This window comes from Brachyhypopomus gauderio, chromosome 1, assembly GCF_052324685.1.
Source record: "Brachyhypopomus gauderio isolate BG-103 chromosome 1, BGAUD_0.2, whole genome shotgun sequence".
In the NCBI taxonomy this organism is placed as follows: Eukaryota; Metazoa; Chordata; class Actinopteri; order Gymnotiformes; family Hypopomidae; genus Brachyhypopomus; species Brachyhypopomus gauderio.
The window spans coordinates 44,147,626-44,167,158 of NC_135211.1; the positions used below are offsets into that span (position 1 = coordinate 44,147,626).

General features: G+C 44.4%; 39 non-coding genes across 39 annotated transcripts; 14 read left to right on the forward strand and 25 right to left on the reverse strand.

Annotated features, from left to right (window-relative positions):
• Positions 1-475: 475 nt before the first annotated feature.
• trnai-aau (transfer RNA isoleucine (anticodon AAU)) lies at positions 476-549 on the reverse strand. Its single transcript has one exon. It is a non-coding gene; the product is annotated as a tRNA-Ile (tRNA).
• A 333-nt stretch (positions 550-882) lies between these two features.
• trnaa-agc (transfer RNA alanine (anticodon AGC)) lies at positions 883-955 on the forward strand. Its single transcript has one exon. It is a non-coding gene; the product is annotated as a tRNA-Ala (tRNA).
• A 289-nt stretch (positions 956-1,244) lies between these two features.
• On the reverse strand, positions 1,245-1,318 carry trnai-aau (transfer RNA isoleucine (anticodon AAU)). Its single transcript has one exon. It is a non-coding gene; the product is annotated as a tRNA-Ile (tRNA).
• Positions 1,319-1,651: 333 nt separating this feature from the next.
• On the forward strand, positions 1,652-1,724 carry trnaa-agc (transfer RNA alanine (anticodon AGC)). Its single transcript has one exon. It is a non-coding gene; the product is annotated as a tRNA-Ala (tRNA).
• Positions 1,725-2,013: 289 nt separating this feature from the next.
• On the reverse strand, positions 2,014-2,087 carry trnai-aau (transfer RNA isoleucine (anticodon AAU)). Its single transcript has one exon. It is a non-coding gene; the product is annotated as a tRNA-Ile (tRNA).
• Positions 2,088-2,420: 333 nt separating this feature from the next.
• Positions 2,421-2,493, forward strand: trnaa-agc (transfer RNA alanine (anticodon AGC)). Its single transcript has one exon. It is a non-coding gene; the product is annotated as a tRNA-Ala (tRNA).
• Positions 2,494-2,782: 289 nt separating this feature from the next.
• trnai-aau (transfer RNA isoleucine (anticodon AAU)) lies at positions 2,783-2,856 on the reverse strand. Its single transcript has one exon. It is a non-coding gene; the product is annotated as a tRNA-Ile (tRNA).
• A 695-nt stretch (positions 2,857-3,551) lies between these two features.
• Positions 3,552-3,625, reverse strand: trnai-aau (transfer RNA isoleucine (anticodon AAU)). Its single transcript has one exon. It is a non-coding gene; the product is annotated as a tRNA-Ile (tRNA).
• Positions 3,626-3,958: 333 nt separating this feature from the next.
• trnaa-agc (transfer RNA alanine (anticodon AGC)) lies at positions 3,959-4,031 on the forward strand. Its single transcript has one exon. It is a non-coding gene; the product is annotated as a tRNA-Ala (tRNA).
• Positions 4,032-4,320: 289 nt separating this feature from the next.
• On the reverse strand, positions 4,321-4,394 carry trnai-aau (transfer RNA isoleucine (anticodon AAU)). The gene has a single exon. It is a non-coding gene; the product is annotated as a tRNA-Ile (tRNA).
• Positions 4,395-5,089: 695 nt separating this feature from the next.
• On the reverse strand, positions 5,090-5,163 carry trnai-aau (transfer RNA isoleucine (anticodon AAU)). Its single transcript has one exon. It is a non-coding gene; the product is annotated as a tRNA-Ile (tRNA).
• Positions 5,164-5,496: 333 nt separating this feature from the next.
• On the forward strand, positions 5,497-5,569 carry trnaa-agc (transfer RNA alanine (anticodon AGC)). The gene has a single exon. It is a non-coding gene; the product is annotated as a tRNA-Ala (tRNA).
• Positions 5,570-5,858: 289 nt separating this feature from the next.
• On the reverse strand, positions 5,859-5,932 carry trnai-aau (transfer RNA isoleucine (anticodon AAU)). The gene has a single exon. It is a non-coding gene; the product is annotated as a tRNA-Ile (tRNA).
• Positions 5,933-6,627: 695 nt separating this feature from the next.
• trnai-aau (transfer RNA isoleucine (anticodon AAU)) lies at positions 6,628-6,701 on the reverse strand. Its single transcript has one exon. It is a non-coding gene; the product is annotated as a tRNA-Ile (tRNA).
• Positions 6,702-7,396: 695 nt separating this feature from the next.
• trnai-aau (transfer RNA isoleucine (anticodon AAU)) lies at positions 7,397-7,470 on the reverse strand. The gene has a single exon. It is a non-coding gene; the product is annotated as a tRNA-Ile (tRNA).
• Positions 7,471-7,803: 333 nt separating this feature from the next.
• Positions 7,804-7,876, forward strand: trnaa-agc (transfer RNA alanine (anticodon AGC)). Its single transcript has one exon. It is a non-coding gene; the product is annotated as a tRNA-Ala (tRNA).
• Positions 7,877-8,165: 289 nt separating this feature from the next.
• Positions 8,166-8,239, reverse strand: trnai-aau (transfer RNA isoleucine (anticodon AAU)). The gene has a single exon. It is a non-coding gene; the product is annotated as a tRNA-Ile (tRNA).
• A 695-nt stretch (positions 8,240-8,934) lies between these two features.
• trnai-aau (transfer RNA isoleucine (anticodon AAU)) lies at positions 8,935-9,008 on the reverse strand. Its single transcript has one exon. It is a non-coding gene; the product is annotated as a tRNA-Ile (tRNA).
• A 333-nt stretch (positions 9,009-9,341) lies between these two features.
• Positions 9,342-9,414, forward strand: trnaa-agc (transfer RNA alanine (anticodon AGC)). Its single transcript has one exon. It is a non-coding gene; the product is annotated as a tRNA-Ala (tRNA).
• A 289-nt stretch (positions 9,415-9,703) lies between these two features.
• On the reverse strand, positions 9,704-9,777 carry trnai-aau (transfer RNA isoleucine (anticodon AAU)). Its single transcript has one exon. It is a non-coding gene; the product is annotated as a tRNA-Ile (tRNA).
• A 695-nt stretch (positions 9,778-10,472) lies between these two features.
• trnai-aau (transfer RNA isoleucine (anticodon AAU)) lies at positions 10,473-10,546 on the reverse strand. Its single transcript has one exon. It is a non-coding gene; the product is annotated as a tRNA-Ile (tRNA).
• Positions 10,547-10,879: 333 nt separating this feature from the next.
• trnaa-agc (transfer RNA alanine (anticodon AGC)) lies at positions 10,880-10,952 on the forward strand. Its single transcript has one exon. It is a non-coding gene; the product is annotated as a tRNA-Ala (tRNA).
• Positions 10,953-11,241: 289 nt separating this feature from the next.
• On the reverse strand, positions 11,242-11,315 carry trnai-aau (transfer RNA isoleucine (anticodon AAU)). The gene has a single exon. It is a non-coding gene; the product is annotated as a tRNA-Ile (tRNA).
• A 333-nt stretch (positions 11,316-11,648) lies between these two features.
• trnaa-agc (transfer RNA alanine (anticodon AGC)) lies at positions 11,649-11,721 on the forward strand. Its single transcript has one exon. It is a non-coding gene; the product is annotated as a tRNA-Ala (tRNA).
• A 289-nt stretch (positions 11,722-12,010) lies between these two features.
• On the reverse strand, positions 12,011-12,084 carry trnai-aau (transfer RNA isoleucine (anticodon AAU)). Its single transcript has one exon. It is a non-coding gene; the product is annotated as a tRNA-Ile (tRNA).
• Positions 12,085-12,417: 333 nt separating this feature from the next.
• trnaa-agc (transfer RNA alanine (anticodon AGC)) lies at positions 12,418-12,490 on the forward strand. Its single transcript has one exon. It is a non-coding gene; the product is annotated as a tRNA-Ala (tRNA).
• A 289-nt stretch (positions 12,491-12,779) lies between these two features.
• Positions 12,780-12,853, reverse strand: trnai-aau (transfer RNA isoleucine (anticodon AAU)). Its single transcript has one exon. It is a non-coding gene; the product is annotated as a tRNA-Ile (tRNA).
• Positions 12,854-13,548: 695 nt separating this feature from the next.
• On the reverse strand, positions 13,549-13,622 carry trnat-agu (transfer RNA threonine (anticodon AGU)). Its single transcript has one exon. It is a non-coding gene; the product is annotated as a tRNA-Thr (tRNA).
• A 695-nt stretch (positions 13,623-14,317) lies between these two features.
• On the reverse strand, positions 14,318-14,391 carry trnai-aau (transfer RNA isoleucine (anticodon AAU)). Its single transcript has one exon. It is a non-coding gene; the product is annotated as a tRNA-Ile (tRNA).
• Positions 14,392-14,724: 333 nt separating this feature from the next.
• On the forward strand, positions 14,725-14,797 carry trnaa-agc (transfer RNA alanine (anticodon AGC)). The gene has a single exon. It is a non-coding gene; the product is annotated as a tRNA-Ala (tRNA).
• Positions 14,798-15,086: 289 nt separating this feature from the next.
• Positions 15,087-15,160, reverse strand: trnai-aau (transfer RNA isoleucine (anticodon AAU)). The gene has a single exon. It is a non-coding gene; the product is annotated as a tRNA-Ile (tRNA).
• A 695-nt stretch (positions 15,161-15,855) lies between these two features.
• On the reverse strand, positions 15,856-15,929 carry trnai-aau (transfer RNA isoleucine (anticodon AAU)). Its single transcript has one exon. It is a non-coding gene; the product is annotated as a tRNA-Ile (tRNA).
• Positions 15,930-16,262: 333 nt separating this feature from the next.
• Positions 16,263-16,335, forward strand: trnaa-agc (transfer RNA alanine (anticodon AGC)). Its single transcript has one exon. It is a non-coding gene; the product is annotated as a tRNA-Ala (tRNA).
• Positions 16,336-16,624: 289 nt separating this feature from the next.
• On the reverse strand, positions 16,625-16,698 carry trnai-aau (transfer RNA isoleucine (anticodon AAU)). The gene has a single exon. It is a non-coding gene; the product is annotated as a tRNA-Ile (tRNA).
• A 333-nt stretch (positions 16,699-17,031) lies between these two features.
• Positions 17,032-17,104, forward strand: trnaa-agc (transfer RNA alanine (anticodon AGC)). The gene has a single exon. It is a non-coding gene; the product is annotated as a tRNA-Ala (tRNA).
• Positions 17,105-17,393: 289 nt separating this feature from the next.
• On the reverse strand, positions 17,394-17,467 carry trnai-aau (transfer RNA isoleucine (anticodon AAU)). Its single transcript has one exon. It is a non-coding gene; the product is annotated as a tRNA-Ile (tRNA).
• Positions 17,468-18,162: 695 nt separating this feature from the next.
• Positions 18,163-18,236, reverse strand: trnai-aau (transfer RNA isoleucine (anticodon AAU)). The gene has a single exon. It is a non-coding gene; the product is annotated as a tRNA-Ile (tRNA).
• A 333-nt stretch (positions 18,237-18,569) lies between these two features.
• Positions 18,570-18,642, forward strand: trnaa-agc (transfer RNA alanine (anticodon AGC)). The gene has a single exon. It is a non-coding gene; the product is annotated as a tRNA-Ala (tRNA).
• A 289-nt stretch (positions 18,643-18,931) lies between these two features.
• Positions 18,932-19,005, reverse strand: trnai-aau (transfer RNA isoleucine (anticodon AAU)). The gene has a single exon. It is a non-coding gene; the product is annotated as a tRNA-Ile (tRNA).
• Between the last annotated feature and the right edge of the window lie 528 nt (positions 19,006-19,533).

Genomic DNA, 19,533 nt, shown 5'->3' on the forward strand with positions numbered 1-19,533 from the left:
CACAGTAAAGAAATGTAAAAATCATCAATTGCAGTGTCTGTAGAGCTTTGCACTCTCAGTTTGGACTTGAGCTTTTGTCCAGGATCTGAACAACAAGAGCACTCAGCCTCGTAGGGGAATTAGCTCAAGTGGTAGAGCGCTCGCTTAGCATGCAAGAGGTAGTGGGATCGATGCCCACATTCTCCATTATAGGCATTTCAGTCATGCTCGATAGTGAAAAAGAAAATTGGTGCATGTTTTTTGACCCTGACGCTTCCATAATTCTTTTCACACACTACATGCCAAATCTCTGTTAGAATGTGTCACCTTAAACATGTGATTCGTACTATATGAGTACTCAACAATAAGGGCTCGCACATGTCAAGAGTCCACACTGGCCGACAAGACTTTCTGATCTCCACCATACAAGTTGGCATTTGAGAGACCCAAAATAACACTAATCCGCCTCATATCTGATCCAAAAGACTATCATCAATGGCCCGTATGGGGATCGAACCCATGACCTTGGCGTTATTAGCACCACGCTCTAACCAGCTGAGCTAACCGGCCTACATGATGGATGCTTTCTGCAAGTTGTGTGGCTGAGGTAGGCCTTTTCCATGAAAGTATACAAATGGTATGAGGAGGGATGTCTGCGGTAATCGACCAAGCACAGACATTAGTTGACACCTCCAGTTTCCTTCTCTTCTTGGTTGATTGGCGGTCAACGATCAAATTAAATCTACTCAACCTTTGAGCCACTGCTAAAATGCAAGTCCATGCAGCTGTTCACAGTAAAGAAATGTAAAAATCATCAATTGCAGTGTCTGTAGAGCTTTGCACTCTCAGTTTGGACTTGAGCTTTTGTCCAGGATCTGAACAACAAGAGCACTGAGCCTAGTAGGGGAATTAGCTCAAGTGGTAGAGCGCTCGCTTAGCATGCGAGAGGTAGTGGGATCGATGCCCACATTCTCCATTATAGGCATTTCAGTCATGCTCGATAGTGAAAAAGAAAATTGGTGCATGTTTTTTGACCCTGACGCTTCCATAATTCTTTTCACACACTACATGCCAAATCTCTGTTAGAATGTGTCACCTTAAACATGTGATTCGTACTATATGAGTACTCAACAATAAGGGCTCGCACATGTCAAGAGTCCACACTGGCCGACAAGACTTTCTGATCTCCACCATACAAGTTGGCATTTGAGAGACCCAAAATAACACTAATCCGCCTCATATCTGATCCAAAAGACTATCATCAATGGCCCGTATGGGGATCGAACCCATGACCTTGGCGTTATTAGCACCACGCTCTAACCAGCTGAGCTAACCGGCCTACATGATGGATGCTTTCTGCAAGTTGTGTGGCTGAGGTAGGCCTTTTCCATGAAAGTATACAAATGGTATGAGGAGGGATGTCTGCGGTAATCGACCAAGCACAGACATTAGTTGACACCTCCAGTTTCCTTCTCTTCTTGGTTGATTGGCGGTCAACGATCAAATTAAATCTACTCAACCTTTGAGCCACTGCTAAAATGCAAGTCCATGCAGCTGTTCACAGTAAAGAAATGTAAAAATCATCAATTGCAGTGTCTGTAGAGCTTTGCACTCTCAGTTTGGACTTGAGCTTTTGTCCAGGATCTGAACAACAAGAGCACTGAGCCTAGTAGGGGAATTAGCTCAAGTGGTAGAGCGCTCGCTTAGCATGCGAGAGGTAGTGGGATCGATGCCCACATTCTCCATTATAGGCATTTCAGTCATGCTCGATAGTGAAAAAGAAAATTGGTGCATGTTTTTTGACCCTGACGCTTCCATAATTCTTTTCACACACTACATGCCAAATCTCTGTTAGAATGTGTCACCTTAAACATGTGATTCGTACTATATGAGTACTCAACAATAAGGACTCGCACATGTCAAGAGTCCACACTGGCCGACAAGACTTTCTGATCTCCACCATACAAGTTGGCATTTGAGAGACCCAAAATAACACTAATCCGCCTCATATCTGATCCAAAAGACTATCATCAATGGCCCGTATGGGGATCGAACCCATGACCTTGGCGTTATTAGCACCATGCTCTAACCAGCTGAGCTAACCGGCCTACATGATGGAGGCTTTCTGCAAGTTGTGTGGCTGAGGTAGGCCTGTTCCATGAAAGTATACAAATGGTATGAGGAGGGATGTCTGCGGTAATCGACCAAGCACAGACATTAGTTGACACCTCCAGTTTCCTTCTCTTCTTGGTTGATTGGCGGTCAACGATCAAATTAAATCTACTCAACCTTTGAGCCACTGCTAAAATGCAAGTCCATGCAGCTGTTCACAGTAAAGAAATGTAAAAATCATCAATTGCAGTGTCTGTAGAGCTTTGCACTCTCAGTTTGGACTTGAGCTTTTGTCCAGGATCTGAACAACAAGAGCACTGAGCCTCGTAGGGGAATTAGCTCAAGTGGTAGAGCGCTCGCTTAGCATGCGAGAGGTAGTGGGATCGATGCCCACATTCTCCATTATAGGCATTTCAGTCATGCTCGATAGTGAAAAAGAAAATTGGTGCATGTTTTTTGACCCTGACGCTTCCATAATTCTTTTCACACACTACATGCCAAATCTCTGTTAGAATGTGTCACCTTAAACATGTGATTCGTACTATATGAGTACTCAACAATAAGGGCTCGCACATGTCAAGAGTCCACACTGGCCGACAAGACTTTCTGATCTCCACCATACAAGTTGGCATTTGAGAGACCCAAAATAACACTAATCCGCCTCATATCTGATCCAAAAGACTATCATCAATGGCCCGTATGGGGATCGAACCCATGACCTTGGCGTTATTAGCACCATGCTCTAACCAGCTGAGCTAACCGGCCTACATGATGGAGGCTTTCTGCAAGTTGTGTGGCTGAGGTAGGCCTGTTCCATGAAAGTATACAAATGGTATGAGGAGGGATGTCTGCGGTAATCGACCAAGCACAGACATTAGTTGACACCTCCAGTTTCCTTCTCTTCTTGGTTGATTGGCGGTCAACGATCAAATTAAATCTACTCAACCTTTGAGCCACTGCTAAAATGCAAGTCCATGCAGCTGTTCACAGTAAAGAAATGTAAAAATCATCAATTGCAGTGTCTGTAGAGCTTTGCACTCTCAGTTTGGACTTGAGCTTTTGTCCAGGATCTGAACAACAAGAGCACTGAGCCTCGTAGGGGAATTAGCTCAAGTGGTAGAGCGCTCGCTTAGCATGCAAGAGGTAGTGGGATCGATGCCCACATTCTCCATTATAGGCATTTCAGTCATGCTCGATAGTGAAAAAGAAAATTGGTGCATGTTTTTTGACCCTGACGCTTCCATAATTCTTTTCACACACTACATGCCAAATCTCTGTTAGAATGTGTCACCTTAAACATGTGATTCGTACTATATGAGTACTCAACAATAAGGGCTCGCACATGTCAAGAGTCCACACTGGCCGACAAGACTTTCTGATCTCCACCATACAAGTTGGCATTTGAGAGACCCAAAATAACACTAATCCGCCTCATATCTGATCCAAAAGACTATCATCAATGGCCCGTATGGGGATCGAACCCATGACCTTGGCGTTATTAGCACCACGCTCTAACCAGCTGAGCTAACCGGCCTACATGATGGAGGCTTTCTGCAAGTTGTGTGGCTGAGGTAGGCCTGTTCCATGAAAGTATACAAATGGTATGAGGAGGGATGTCTGCGGTAATCGACCAAGCACAGACATTAGTTGACACCTCCAGTTTCCTTCTCTTCTTGGTTGATTGGCGGTCAACGATCAAATTAAATCTACTCAACCTTTGAGCCACTGCTAAAATGCAAGTCCATGCAGCTGTTCACAGTAAAGAAATGTAAAAATCATCAATTGCAGTGTCTGTAGAGCTTTGCACTCTCAGTTTGGACTTGAGCTTTTGTCCAGGATCTGAACAACAAGAGCACTGAGCCTCGTAGGGGAATTAGCTCAAGTGGTAGAGCGCTCGCTTAGCATGCGAGAGGTAGTGGGATCGATGCCCACATTCTCCATTATAGGCATTTCAGTCATGCTCGATAGTGAAAAAGAAAATTGGTGCATGTTTTTTGACCCTGACGCTTCCATAATTCTTTTCACACACTACATGCCAAATCTCTGTTAGAATGTGTCACCTTAAACATGTGATTCGTACTATATGAGTACTCAACAATAAGGGCTCGCACATGTCAAGAGTCCACACCGTCCGACAAGACTTTCTGATCTCCACCATACAAGTTGGCATTTGAGAGACCCAAAATAACACTAATCCGCCTCATATCTGATCCAAAAGACTATCATCAATGGCCCGTATGGGGATCGAACCCATGACCTTGGCGTTATTAGCACCACGCTCTAACCAGCTGAGCTAACCGGCCTACATGATGGAGGCTTTCTGCAAGTTGTGTGGCTGAGGTAGGCCTGTTCCATGAAAGTATACAAATGGTATGAGGAGGGATGTCTGCGGTAATCGACCAAGCACAGACATTAGTTGACACCTCCAGTTTCCTTCTCTTCTTGGTTGATTGGCGGTCAACGATCAAATTAAATCTACTCAACCTTTGAGCCACTGCTAAAATGCAAGTCCATGCAGCTGTTCACAGTAAAGAAATGTAAAAATCATCAATTGCAGTGTCTGTAGAGCTTTGCACTCTCAGTTTGGACTTGAGCTTTTGTCCAGGATCTGAACAACAAGAGCACTGAGCCTCGTAGGGGAATTAGCTCAAGTGGTAGAGCGCTCGCTTAGCATGCAAGAGGTAGTGGGATCGATGCCCACATTCTCCATTATAGGCATTTCAGTCATGCTCGATAGTGAAAAAGAAAATTGGTGCATGTTTTTTGACCCTGACGCTTCCATAATTCTTTTCACACACTACATGCCAAATCTCTGTTAGAATGTGTCACCTTAAACATGTGATTCGTACTATATGAGTACTCAACAATAAGGGCTCGCACATGTCAAGAGTCCACACTGGCCGACAAGACTTTCTGATCTCCACCATACAAGTTGGCATTTGAGAGACCCAAAATAACACTAATCCGCCTCATATCTGATCCAAAAGACTATCATCAATGGCCCGTATGGGGATCGAACCCATGACCTTGGCGTTATTAGCACCACGCTCTAACCAGCTGAGCTAACCAGCCTACATGATGGAGTCTTTCTGCAAGTTGTGAGGCTGAGGTAGGCCTGTTCCATGAAAGTATACAAATGGTATGAGGAGGGATGTCTGCGGTAATCGACCAAGCACAGACATTAGTTGACACCTCCAGTTTCCTTCTCTTCTTGGTTGATTGGCGGTCAACGATCAAATTAAATCTACTCAACCTTTGAGCCACTGCTAAAATGCAAGTCCATGCAGCTGTTCACAGTAAAGAAATGTAAAAATCATCAATTGCAGTGTCTGTAGAGCTTTGCACTCTCAGTTTGGACTTGAGCTTTTGTCCAGGATCTGAACAACAAGAGCACTGAGCCTAGTAGGGGAATTAGCTCAAGTGGTAGAGTGCTCGCTTAGCATGCGAGAGGTAGTGGGATCGATGCCCACATTCTCCATTATAGGCATTTCAGTCATGCTCGATAGTGAAAAAGAAAATTGGTGCATGTTTTTTGACCCTGACGCTTCCATAATTCTTTTCACACACTACATGCCAAATCTCTGTTAGAATGTGTCACCTTAAACATGTGATTCGTACTATATGAGTACTCAACAATAAGGGCTCGCACATGTCAAGAGTCCACACTGGCCGACAAGACTTTCTGATCTCCACCATACAAGTTGGCATTTGAGAGACCCAAAATAACACTAATCCGCCTCATATCTGATCCAAAAGACTATCATCAATGGCCCGTATGGGGATCGAACCCATGACCTTGGCGTTATTAGCACCACGCTCTAACCAGCTGAGCTAACCGGCCTACATGATGGAGGCTTTCTGCAAGTTGTGTGGCTGAGGTAGGCCTGTTCCATGAAAGTATACAAATGGTATGAGGAGGGATGTCTGCGGTAATCGACCAAGCACAGACATTAGTTGACACCTCCAGTTTCCTTCTCTTCTTGGTTGATTGGCGGTCAACGATCAAATTAAATCTACTCAACCTTTGAGCCACTGCTAAAATGCAAGTCCATGCAGCTGTTCACAGTAAAGAAATGTAAAAATCATCAATTGCAGTGTCTGTAGAGCTTTGCACTCTCAGTTTGGACTTGAGCTTTTGTCCAGGATCTGAACAACAAGAGCACTGAGCCTCGTAGGGGAATTAGCTCAAGTGGTAGAGCGCTCGCTTAGCATGCAAGAGGTAGTGGGATCGATGCCCACATTCTCCATTATAGGCATTTCAGTCATGCTCGATAGTGAAAAAGAAAATTGGTGCATGTTTTTTGACCCTGACGCTTCCATAATTCTTTTCACACACTACATGCCAAATCTCTGTTAGAATGTGTCACCTTAAACATGTGATTCGTACTATATGAGTACTCAACAATAAGGGCTCGCACATGTCAAGAGTCCACACCGTCCGACAAGACTTTCTGATCTCCACCATACAAGTTGGCATTTGAGAGACCCAAAATAACACTAATCCGCCTCATATCTGATCCAAAAGACTATCATCAATGGCCCGTATGGGGATCGAACCCATGACCTTGGCGTTATTAGCACCACGCTCTAACCAGCTGAGCTAACCGGCCTACATGATGGAGTCTTTCTGCAAGTTGTGTGGCTGAGGTAGGCCTGTTCCATGAAAGTATACAAATGGTATGAGGAGGGATGTCTGCGGTAATCGACCAAGCACAGACATTAGTTGACACCTCCAGTTTCCTTCTCTTCTTGGTTGATTGGCGGTCAACGATCAAATTAAATCTACTCAACCTTTGAGCCACTGCTAAAATGCAAGTCCATGCAGCTGTTCACAGTAAAGAAATGTAAAAATCATCAATTGCAGTGTCTGTAGAGCTTTGCACTCTCAGTTTGGACTTGAGCTTTTGTCCAGGATCTGAACAACAAGAGCACTGAGCCTCGTAGGGGAATTAGCTCAAGTGGTAGAGCGCTCGCTTAGCATGCAAGAGGTAGTGGGATCGATGCCCACATTCTCCATTATAGGCATTTCAGTCATGCTCGATAGTGAAAAAGAAAATTGGTGCATGTTTTTTGACCCTGACGCTTCCATAATTCTTTTCACACACTACATGCCAAATCTCTGTTAGAATGTGTCACCTTAAACATGTGATTCGTACTATATGAGTACTCAACAATAAGGGCTCGCACATGTCAAGAGTCCACACTGGCCGACAAGACTTTCTGATCTCCACCATACAAGTTGGCATTTGAGAGACCCAAAATAACACTAATCCGCCTCATATCTGATCCAAAAGACTATCATCAATGGCCCGTATGGGGATCGAACCCATGACCTTGGCGTTATTAGCACCACGCTCTAACCAGCTGAGCTAACCGGCCTACATGATGGAGGCTTTCTGCAAGTTGTGTGGCTGAGGTAGGCCTGTTCCATGAAAGTATACAAATGGTATGAGGAGGGATGTCTGCGGTAATCGACCAAGCACAGACATTAGTTGACACCTCCAGTTTCCTTCTCTTCTTGGTTGATTGGCGGTCAACGATCAAATTAAATCTACTCAACCTTTGAGCCACTGCTAAAATGCAAGTCCATGCAGCTGTTCACAGTAAAGAAATGTAAAAATCATCAATTGCAGTGTCTGTAGAGCTTTGCACTCTCAGTTTGGACTTGAGCTTTTGTCCAGGATCTGAACAACAAGAGCACTGAGCCTCGTAGGGGAATTAGCTCAAGTGGTAGAGCGCTCGCTTAGCATGCGAGAGGTAGTGGGATCGATGCCCACATTCTCCATTATAGGCATTTCAGTCATGCTCGATAGTGAAAAAGAAAATTGGTGCATGTTTTTTGACCCTGACGCTTCCATAATTCTTTTCACACACTACATGCCAAATCTCTGTTAGAATGTGTCACCTTAAACATGTGATTCGTACTATATGAGTACTCAACAATAAGGGCTCGCACATGTCAAGAGTCCACACCGTCCGACAAGACTTTCTGATCTCCACCATACAAGTTGGCATTTGAGAGACCCAAAATAACACTAATCCGCCTCATATCTGATCCAAAAGACTATCATCAATGGCCCGTATGGGGATCGAACCCATGACCTTGGCGTTATTAGCACCACGCTCTAACCAGCTGAGCTAACCGGCCTACATGATGGAGGCTTTCTGCAAGTTGTGTGGCTGAGGTAGGCCTGTTCCATGAAAGTATACAAATGGTATGAGGAGGGATGTCTGCGGTAATCGACCAAGCACAGACATTAGTTGACACCTCCAGTTTCCTTCTCTTCTTGGTTGATTGGCGGTCAACGATCAAATTAAATCTACTCAACCTTTGAGCCACTGCTAAAATGCAAGTCCATGCAGCTGTTCACAGTAAAGAAATGTAAAAATCATCAATTGCAGTGTCTGTAGAGCTTTGCACTCTCAGTTTGGACTTGAGCTTTTGTCCAGGATCTGAACAACAAGAGCACTGAGCCTCGTAGGGGAATTAGCTCAAGTGGTAGAGCGCTCGCTTAGCATGCAAGAGGTAGTGGGATCGATGCCCACATTCTCCATTATAGGCATTTCAGTCATGCTCGATAGTGAAAAAGAAAATTGGTGCATGTTTTTTGACCCTGACGCTTCCATAATTCTTTTCACACACTACATGCCAAATCTCTGTTAGAATGTGTCACCTTAAACATGTGATTCGTACTATATGAGTACTCAACAATAAGGGCTCGCACATGTCAAGAGTCCACACTGGCCGACAAGACTTTCTGATCTCCACCATACAAGTTGGCATTTGAGAGACCCAAAATAACACTAATCCGCCTCATATCTGATCCAAAAGACTATCATCAATGGCCCGTATGGGGATCGAACCCATGACCTTGGCGTTATTAGCACCACGCTCTAACCAGCTGAGCTAACCAGCCTACATGATGGAGTCTTTCTGCAAGTTGTGAGGCTGAGGTAGGCCTGTTCCATGAAAGTATACAAATGGTATGAGGAGGGATGTCTGCGGTAATCGACCAAGCACAGACATTAGTTGACACCTCCAGTTTCCTTCTCTTCTTGGTTGATTGGCGGTCAACGATCAAATTAAATCTACTCAACCTTTGAGCCACTGCTAAAATGCAAGTCCATGCAGCTGTTCACAGTAAAGAAATGTAAAAATCATCAATTGCAGTGTCTGTAGAGCTTTGCACTCTCAGTTTGGACTTGAGCTTTTGTCCAGGATCTGAACAACAAGAGCACTGAGCCTAGTAGGGGAATTAGCTCAAGTGGTAGAGTGCTCGCTTAGCATGCGAGAGGTAGTGGGATCGATGCCCACATTCTCCATTATAGGCATTTCAGTCATGCTCGATAGTGAAAAAGAAAATTGGTGCATGTTTTTTGACCCTGACGCTTCCATAATTCTTTTCACACACTACATGCCAAATCTCTGTTAGAATGTGTCACCTTAAACATGTGATTCGTACTATATGAGTACTCAACAATAAGGGCTCGCACATGTCAAGAGTCCACACTGGCCGACAAGACTTTCTGATCTCCACCATACAAGTTGGCATTTGAGAGACCCAAAATAACACTAATCCGCCTCATATCTGATCCAAAAGACTATCATCAATGGCCCGTATGGGGATCGAACCCATGACCTTGGCGTTATTAGCACCACGCTCTAACCAGCTGAGCTAACCGGCCTACATGATGGAGGCTTTCTGCAAGTTGTGTGGCTGAGGTAGGCCTGTTCCATGAAAGTATACAAATGGTATGAGGAGGGATGTCTGCGGTAATCGACCAAGCACAGACATTAGTTGACACCTCCAGTTTCCTTCTCTTCTTGGTTGATTGGCGGTCAACGATCAAATTAAATCTACTCAACCTTTGAGCCACTGCTAAAATGCAAGTCCATGCAGCTGTTCACAGTAAAGAAATGTAAAAATCATCAATTGCAGTGTCTGTAGAGCTTTGCACTCTCAGTTTGGACTTGAGCTTTTGTCCAGGATCTGAACAACAAGAGCACTGAGCCTCGTAGGGGAATTAGCTCAAGTGGTAGAGCGCTCGCTTAGCATGCAAGAGGTAGTGGGATCGATGCCCACATTCTCCATTATAGGCATTTCAGTCATGCTCGATAGTGAAAAAGAAAATTGGTGCATGTTTTTTGACCCTGACGCTTCCATAATTCTTTTCACACACTACATGCCAAATCTCTGTTAGAATGTGTCACCTTAAACATGTGATTCGTACTATATGAGTACTCAACAATAAGGGCTCGCACATGTCAAGAGTCCACACCGTCCGACAAGACTTTCTGATCTCCACCATACAAGTTGGCATTTGAGAGACCCAAAATAACACTAATCCGCCTCATATCTGATCCAAAAGACTATCATCAATGGCCCGTATGGGGATCGAACCCATGACCTTGGCGTTATTAGCACCACGCTCTAACCAGCTGAGCTAACCGGCCTACATGATGGAGTCTTTCTGCAAGTTGTGTGGCTGAGGTAGGCCTGTTCCATGAAAGTATACAAATGGTATGAGGAGGGATGTCTGCGGTAATCGACCAAGCACAGACATTAGTTGACACCTCCAGTTTCCTTCTCTTCTTGGTTGATTGGCGGTCAACGATCAAATTAAATCTACTCAACCTTTGAGCCACTGCTAAAATGCAAGTCCATGCAGCTGTTCACAGTAAAGAAATGTAAAAATCATCAATTGCAGTGTCTGTAGAGCTTTGCACTCTCAGTTTGGACTTGAGCTTTTGTCCAGGATCTGAACAACAAGAGCACTGAGCCTAGTAGGGGAATTAGCTCAAGTGGTAGAGCGCTCGCTTAGCATGCGAGAGGTAGTGGGATCGATGCCCACATTCTCCATTATAGGCATTTCAGTCATGCTCGATAGTGAAAAAGAAAATTGGTGCATGTTTTTTGACCCTGACGCTTCCATAATTCTTTTCACACACTACATGCCAAATCTCTGTTAGAATGTGTCACCTTAAACATGTGATTCGTACTATATGAGTACTCAACAATAAGGGCTCGCACATGTCAAGAGTCCACACTGGCCGACAAGACTTTCTGATCTCCACCATACAAGTTGGCATTTGAGAGACCCAAAATAACACTAATCCGCCTCATATCTGATCCAAAAGACTATCATCAATGGCCCGTATGGGGATCGAACCCATGACCTTGGCGTTATTAGCACCACACTCTAACCAGCTGAGCTAACCGGCCTACATGATGGAGGCTTTCTGCAAGTTGTGTGGCTGAGGTAGGCCTGTTCCATGAAAGTATACAAATGGTATGAGGAGGGATGTCTGCGGTAATCGACCAAGCACAGACATTAGTTGACACCTCCAGTTTCCTTCTCTTCTTGGTTGATTGGCGGTCAACGATCAAATTAAATCTACTCAACCTTTGAGCCACTGCTAAAATGCAAGTCCATGCAGCTGTTCACAGTAAAGAAATGTAAAAATCATCAATTGCAGTGTCTGTAGAGCTTTGCACTCTCAGTTTGGACTTGAGCTTTTGTCCAGGATCTGAACAACAAGAGCACTGAGCCTAGTAGGGGAATTAGCTCAAGTGGTAGAGCGCTCGCTTAGCATGCGAGAGGTAGTGGGATCGATGCCCACATTCTCCATTATAGGCATTTCAGTCATGCTCGATAGTGAAAAAGAAAATTGGTGCATGTTTTTTGACCCTGACGCTTCCATAATTCTTTTCACACACTACATGCCAAATCTCTGTTAGAATGTGTCACCTTAAACATGTGATTCGTACTATATGAGTACTCAACAATAAGGACTCGCACATGTCAAGAGTCCACACTGGCCGACAAGACTTTCTGATCTCCACCATACAAGTTGGCATTTGAGAGACCCAAAATAACACTAATCCGCCTCATATCTGATCCAAAAGACTATCATCAATGGCCCGTATGGGGATCGAACCCATGACCTTGGCGTTATTAGCACCATGCTCTAACCAGCTGAGCTAACCGGCCTACATGATGGAGGCTTTCTGCAAGTTGTGTGGCTGAGGTAGGCCTGTTCCATGAAAGTATACAAATGGTATGAGGAGGGATGTCTGCGGTAATCGACCAAGCACAGACATTAGTTGACACCTCCAGTTTCCTTCTCTTCTTGGTTGATTGGCGGTCAATGATCAAATTAAATCTACTCAACCTTTGAGCCACTGCTAAAATGCAAGTCCATGCAGCTGTTCACAGTAAAGAAATGTAAAAATCATCAATTGCAGTGTCTGTAGAGCTTTGCACTCTCAGTTTGGACTTGAGCTTTTGTCCAGGATCTGAACAACAAGAGCACTGAGCCTAGTAGGGGAATTAGCTCAAGTGGTAGAGCGCTCGCTTAGCATGCGAGAGGTAGTGGGATCGATGCCCACATTCTCCATTATAGGCATTTCAGTCATGCTCGATAGTGAAAAAGAAAATTGGTGCATGTTTTTTGACCCTGACGCTTCCATAATTCTTTTCACACACTACATGCCAAATCTCTGTTAGAATGTGTCACCTTAAACATGTGATTCGTACTATATGAGTACTCAACAATAAGGGCTCGCACATGTCAAGAGTCCACACTGGCCGACAAGACTTTCTGATCTCCACCATACAAGTTGGCATTTGAGAGACCCAAAATAACACTAATCCGCCTCATATCTGATCCAAAAGACTATCATCAATGGCCCGTATGGGGATCGAACCCATGACCTTGGCGTTATTAGCACCACGCTCTAACCAGCTGAGCTAACCGGCCTACATGATGGAGGCTTTCTGCAAGTTGTGTGGCTGAGGTAGGCCTGTTCCATGAAAGTATACAAATGGTATGAGGAGGGATGTCTGCGGTAATCGACCAAGCACAGACATTAGTTGACACCTCCAGTTTCCTTCTCTTCTTGGTTGATTGGCGGTCAACGATCAAATTAAATCTACTCAACCTTTGAGCCACTGCTAAAATGCAAGTCCATGCAGCTGTTCACAGTAAAGAAATGTAAAAATCATCAATTGCAGTGTCTGTAGAGCTTTGCACTCTCAGTTTGGACTTGAGCTTTTGTCCAGGATCTGAACAACAAGAGCACTGAGCCTCGTAGGGGAATTAGCTCAAGTGGTAGAGCGCTCGCTTAGCATGCAAGAGGTAGTGGGATCGATGCCCACATTCTCCATTATAGGCATTTCAGTCATGCTCGATAGTGAAAAAGAAAATTGGTGCATGTTTTTTGACCCTGACGCTTCCATAATTCTTTTCACACACTACATGCCAAATCTCTGTTAGAATGTGTCACCTTAAACATGTGATTCGTACTATATGAGTACTCAACAATAAGGGCTCGCACATGTCAAGAGTCCACACCGTCCGACAAGACTTTCTGATCTCCACCATACAAGTTGGCATTTGAGAGACCCAAAATAACACTAATCCGCCTCATATCTGATCCAAAAGACTATCATCAATGGCCCGTATGGGGATCGAACCCATGACCTTGGCGTTACTAGCACCACGCTCTAACCAGCTGAGCTAACCGGCCTACATGATGGATGCTTTCTGCAAGTTGTGTGGCTGAGGTAGGCCTTTTCCATGAAAGTATACAAATGGTATGAGGAGGGATGTCTGCGGTAATCGACCAAGCACAGACATTAGTTGACACCTCCAGTTTCCTTCTCTTCTTGGTTGATTGGCGGTCAACGATCAAATTAAATCTACTCAACCTTTGAGCCACTGCTAAAATGCAAGTCCATGCAGCTGTTCACAGTAAAGAAATGTAAAAATCATCAATTGCAGTGTCTGTAGAGCTTTGCACTCTCAGTTTGGACTTGAGCTTTTGTCCAGGATCTGAACAACAAGAGCACTGAGCCTCGTAGGGGAATTAGCTCAAGTGGTAGAGCGCTCGCTTAGCATGCAAGAGGTAGTGGGATCGATGCCCACATTCTCCATTATAGGCATTTCAGTCATGCTCGATAGTGAAAAAGAAAATTGGTGCATGTTTTTTGACCCTGACGCTTCCATAATTCTTTTCACACACTACATGCCAAATCTCTGTTAGAATGTGTCACCTTAAACATGTGATTCGTACTATATGAGTACTCAACAATAAGGGCTCGCACATGTCAAGAGTCCACACCGTCCGACAAGACTTTCTGATCTCCACCATACAAGTTGGCATTTGAGAGACCCAAAATAACACTAATCCGCCTCATATCTGATCCAAAAGACTATCATCAATGGCCCGTATGGGGATCGAACCCATGACCTTGGCGTTATTAGCACCACGCTCTAACCAGCTGAGCTAACCGGCCTACATGATGGAGTCTTTCTGCAAGTTGTGTGGCTGAGGTAGGCCTGTTCCATGAAAGTATACAAATGGTATGAGGAGGGATGTCTGCGGTAATCGACCAAGCACAGACATTAGTTGACACCTCCAGTTTCCTTCTCTTCTTGGTTGATTGGCGGTCAACGATCAAATTAAATCTACTCAACCTTTGAGCCACTGCTAAAATGCAAGTCCATGCAGCTGTTCACAGTAAAGAAATGTAAAAATCATCAATTGCAGTGTCTGTAGAGCTTTGCACTCTCAGTTTGGACTTGAGCTTTTGTCCAGGATCTGAACAACAAGAGCACTGAGCCTAGTAGGGGAATTAGCTCAAGTGGTAGAGCGCTCGCTTAGCATGCGAGAGGTAGTGGGATCGATGCCCACATTCTCCATTATAGGCATTTCAGTCATGCTCGATAGTGAAAAAGAAAATTGGTGCATGTTTTTTGACCCTGACGCTTCCATAATTCTTTTCACACACTACATGCCAAATCTCTGTTAGAATGTGTCACCTTAAACATGTGATTCCTACTATATGAGTACTCAACAATAAGGGCTCGCACATGTCAAGAGTCCACACTGGCCGACAAGACTTTCTGATCTCCACCATACAAGTTGGCATTTGAGAGACCCAAAATAACACTAATCCGCCTCATATCTGATCCAAAAGACTATCATCAATGGCCCGTATGGGGATCGAACCCATGACCTTGGCGTTATTAGCACCACGCTCTAACCAGCTGAGCTAACCGGCCTACATGATGGAGGCTTTCTGCAAGTTGTGTGGCTGAGGTAGGCCTGTTCCATGAAAGTATACAAATGGTATGAGGAGGGATGTCTGCGGTAATCGACCAAGCACAGACATTAGTTGACACCTCCAGTTTCCTTCTCTTCTTGGTTGATTGGCGGTCAACGATCAAATTAAATCTACTCAACCTTTGAGCCACTGCTAAAATGCAAGTCCATGCAGCTGTTCACAGTAAAGAAATGTAAAAATCATCAATTGCAGTGTCTGTAGAGCTTTGCACTCTCAGTTTGGACTTGAGCTTTTGTCCAGGATCTGAACAACAAGAGCACTGAGCCTCGTAGGGGAATTAGCTCAAGTGGTAGAGCGCTCGCTTAGCATGCAAGAGGTAGTGGGATCGATGCCCACATTCTCCATTATAGGCATTTCAGTCATGCTCGATAGTGAAAAAGAAAATTGGTGCATGTTTTTTGACCCTGACGCTTCCATAATTCTTTTCACACACTACATGCCAAATCTCTGTTAGAATGTGTCACCTTAAACATGTGATTCGTACTATATGAGTACTCAACAATAAGGGCTCGCACATGTCAAGAGTCCACACTGGCCGACAAGACTTTCTGATCTCCACCATACAAGTTGGCATTTGAGAGACCCAAAATAACACTAATCCGCCTCATATCTGATCCAAAAGACTATCATCAATGGCCCGTATGGGGATCGAACCCATGACCTTGGCGTTATTAGCACCACGCTCTAACCAGCTGAGCTAACCAGCCTACATGATGGAGTCTTTCTGCAAGTTGTGTGGCTGAGGTAGGCCTGTTCCATGAAAGTATACAAATGGTATGAGGAGGGATGTCTGCGGTAATCGACCAAGCACAGACATTAGTTGACACCTCCAGTTTCCTTCTCTTCTTGGTTGATTGGCGGTCAACGATCAAATTAAATCTACTCAACCTTTGAGCCACTGCTAAAATGCAAGTCCATGCAGCTGTTCACAGTAAAGAAATGTAAAAATCATCAATTGCAGTGTCTGTAGAGCTTTGCACTCTCAGTTTGGACTTGAGCTTTTGTCCAGGATCTGAACAACAAGAGCACTGAGCCTAGTAGGGGAATTAGCTCAAGTGGTAGAGCGCTCGCTTAGCATGCGAGAGGTAGTGGGATCGATGCCCACATTCTCCATTATAGGCATTTCAGTCATGCTCGATAGTGAAAAAGAAAATTGGTGCATGTTTTTTGACCCTGACGCTTCCATAATTCTTTTCACACACTACATGCCAAATCTCTGTTAGAATGTGTCACCTTAAACATGTGATTCGTACTATATGAGTACTCAACAATAAGGGCTCGCACATGTCAAGAGTCCACACTGGCCGACAAGACTTTCTGATCTCCACCATACAAGTTGGCATTTGAGAGACCCAAAATAACACTAATCCGCCTCATATCTGATCCAAAAGACTATCATCAATGGCCCGTATGGGGATCGAACCCATGACCTTGGCGTTATTAGCACCACGCTCTAACCAGCTGAGCTAACCAGCCTACATGATGGAGGCTTTCTGCAAGTTGTGTGGCTGAGGTAGGCCTGTTCCATGAAAGTATACAAATGGTATGAGGAGGGATGTCTGCGGTAATCGACCAAGCACAGACATTAGTTGACACCTCCAGTTTCCTTCTCTTCTTGGTTGATTGGCGGTCAACGATCAAATTAAATCTACTCAACCTTTGAGCCACTGCTAAAATGCAAGTCCATGCAGCTGTTCACAGTAAAGAAATGTAAAAATCATCAATTGCAGTGTCTGTAGAGCTTTGCACTCTCAGTTTGGACTTGAGCTTTTGTCCAGGATCTGAACAACAAGAGCACTGAGCCTAGTAGGGGAATTAGCTCAAGTGGTAGAGCGCTCGCTTAGCATGCGAGAGGTAGTGGGATCGATGCCCACATTCTCCATTATAGGCATTTCAGTCATGCTCGATAGTGAAAAAGAAAATTGGTGCATGTTTTTTGACCCTGACGCTTCCATAATTCTTTTCACACACTACATGCCAAATCTCTGTTAGAATGTGTCACCTTAAACATGTGATTCGTACTATATGAGTACTCAACAATAAGGGCTCGCACATGTCAAGAGTCCACACTGGCCGACAAGACTTTCTGATCTCCACCATACAAGTTGGCATTTGAGAGACCCAAAATAACACTAATCCGCCTCATATCTGATCCAAAAGACTATCATCAATGGCCCGTATGGGGATCGAACCCATGACCTTGGCGTTATTAGCACCACGCTCTAACCAGCTGAGCTAACCGGCCTACATGATGGAGGCTTTCTGCAAGTTGTGTGGCTGAGGTAGGCCTGTTCCATGAAAGTATACAAATGGTATGAGGAGGGATGTCTGCGGTAATCGACCAAGCACAGACATTAGTTGACACCTCCAGTTTCCTTCTCTTCTTGGTTGATTGGCGGTCAACGATCAAATTAAATCTACTCAACCTTTGAGCCACTGCTAAAATGCAAGTCCATGCAGCTGTTCACAGTAAAGAAATGTAAAAATCATCAATTGCAGTGTCTGTAGAGCTTTGCACTCTCAGTTTGGACTTGAGCTTTTGTCCAGGATCTGAACAACAAGAGCACTGAGCCTCGTAGGGGAATTAGCTCAAGTGGTAGAGCGCTCGCTTAGCATGCAAGAGGTAGTGGGATCGATGCCCACATTCTCCATTATAGGCATTTCAGTCATGCTCGATAGTGAAAAAGAAAATTGGTGCATGTTTTTTGACCCTGACGCTTCCATAATTCTTTTCACACACTACATGCCAAATCTCTGTTAGAATGTGTCACCTTAAACATGTGATTCGTACTATATGAGTACTCAACAATAAGGGCTCGCACATGTCAAGAGTCCACACTGGCCGACAAGACTTTCTGATCTCCACCATACAAGTTGGCATTTGAGAGACCCAAAATAACACTAATCCGCCTCATATCTGATCCAAAAGACTATCATCAATGGCCCGTATGGGGATCGAACCCATGACCTTGGCGTTATTAGCACCATGCTCTAACCAGCTGAGCTAACCGGCCTACATGATGGAGGCTTTCTGCAAGTTGTGTGGCTGAGGTAGGCCTGTTCCATGAAAGTATACAAATGGTATGAGGAGGGATGTCTGCGGTAATCGACCAAGCACAGACATTAGTTGACACCTCCAGTTTCCTTCTCTTCTTGGTTGATTGGCGGTCAATGATCAAATTAAATCTACTCAACCTTTGAGCCACTGCTAAAATGCAAGTCCATGCAGCTGTTCACAGTAAAGAAATGTAAAAATCATCAATTGCAGTGTCTGTAGAGCTTTGCACTCTCAGTTTGGACTTGAGCTTTTGTCCAGGATCTGAACAACAAGAGCACTGAGCCTAGTAGGGGAATTAGCTCAAGTGGTAGAGCGCTCGCTTAGCATGCGAGAGGTAGTGGGATCGATGCCCACATTCTCCATTATAGGCATTTCAGTCATGCTCGATAGTGAAAAAGAAAATTGGTGCATGTTTTTTGACCCTGACGCTTCCATAATTCTTTTCACACACTACATGCCAAATCTCTGTTAGAATGTGTCACCTTAAACATGTGATTCGTACTATATGAGTACTCAACAATAAGGGCTCGCACATGTCAAGAGTCCACACTGGCCGACAAGACTTTCTGATCTCCACCATACAAGTTGGCATTTGAGAGACCCAAAATAACACTAATCCGCCTCATATCTGATCCAAAAGACTATCATCAATGGCCCGTATGGGGATCGAACCCATGACCTTGGCGTTATTAGCACCACGCTCTAACCAGCTGAGCTAACATGCCTACATGATGGAGGCTTTCTGCAAGTTGTGTGGCTGAGGTAGGCCTGTTCCATGAAAGTATACAAATGGTATGAGGAGGGATGTCTGCGGTAATCGACCAAGCACAGACATTAGTTGACACCTCCAGTTTCCTTCTCTTCTTGGTTGATTGGCGGTCAACGATCAAATTAAATCTACTCAACCTTTGAGCCACTGCTAAAATGCAAGTCCATGCAGCTGTTCACAGTAAAGAAATGTAAAAATCATCAATTGCAGTGTCTGTAGAGCTTTGCACTCTCAGTTTGGACTTGAGCTTTTGTCCAGGATCTGAACAACAAGAGCACTGAGCCTCGTAGGGGAATTAGCTCAAGTGGTAGAGCGCTCGCTTAGCATGCAAGAGGTAGTGGGATCGATGCCCACATTCTCCATTATAGGCATTTCAGTCATGCTCGATAGTGAAAAAGAAAATTGGTGCATGTTTTTTGACCCTGACGCTTCCATAATTCTTTTCACACACTACATGCCAAATCTCTGTTAGAATGTGTCACCT